The sequence below is a fragment of the Nesoenas mayeri genome (genome assembly GCF_963082525.1).
Source record: "Nesoenas mayeri genome assembly, chromosome: 20".
Classification (NCBI taxonomy): Eukaryota; Metazoa; Chordata; class Aves; order Columbiformes; family Columbidae; genus Nesoenas; species Nesoenas mayeri.
In genome coordinates this window covers 3,792,797-3,793,751 of record NC_137569.1, presented here as the reverse complement: position 1 = coordinate 3,793,751, position 955 = coordinate 3,792,797, and positions in this window count along the sequence as shown.

The following is a 955-nucleotide window of genomic DNA, read 5'->3' as shown; positions in this document are numbered from 1 at the left end:
CCTGCAGGGAGAAGGCACCAGCTGCACACACTCCCAGCTCCCTGCTGGGGGACACGGACTGGATTGCAGCCCCCCAGGGAGACCGGCCGGGACCCAGGATGGTGCCGCCTGCAGCTCCTGTACAATCGTGTACCAGTGGCCCGGTCCCACTCCAGGCGCCGTGCCTCTCTGTAAAGTAGTCGTGTCTTATGTCCCTTCTTGTGTTCAAGAATTGTTTTTATGTATATTTGTTCAACGGAAGAGGTAGTGACTGACAAGGGCTGTGGACACAGGCTTCCCCCTTGGCTAGTTTTCTCCTGGACTCCTTTCTGCCCGCTCACTCCTGCCAGACACCCCTCGTCTCGCCCAGCTCGAAGCCTGCAGCATCCCACGAGTGCCTGTTTCACTGCCCAGCTCCCCTGCCCCACGCCTGCATGTGCAGCACCGGCTTGCTTCAGAGGCTGGGAGCTCACGGGCTTCCCACTCTGGTGACGGTGACGACCAGCTCTGCTTTGGCTTGCTGCCTGCGCAAACGTTGGACCCCGTGCCTGGATCCTCCTCCGGCCCAAGCAAACCTGCGACCACGAGAGCAGAGGAGCAGGTGCTGCTTCCTCCTCGACACGTCTCTTCAGGGTGCTTTCAGGCCAGTCCTCTCTACAGCCCTTATCCTGTGCTTTGCCTGTCTGTGTGTAGCGTGACGGTTACTTCCCTCACCTCCGAGTAGCGTTTTGGGGTAACCCATCCCACAAGGCTGGAGCGAGAGGTGCTGTGCTGGTCTCGATCCACGGCAGGTTTGGGGGACGGCAAGCCGGGCAGGTCTGCTCCTCCGCCACGGGCTGTGCTCTGGCACCAACAGGGTATCGTTGGGGCACGCGGGTCCCACAATTTCCCCAAGCAGCCCTGGCAGGGCAGGGAACACGGTCCCTGCTGTTTCCATATGCCCAGATCTCTGCCATAGCAAGGCAAGGGTTGCCAG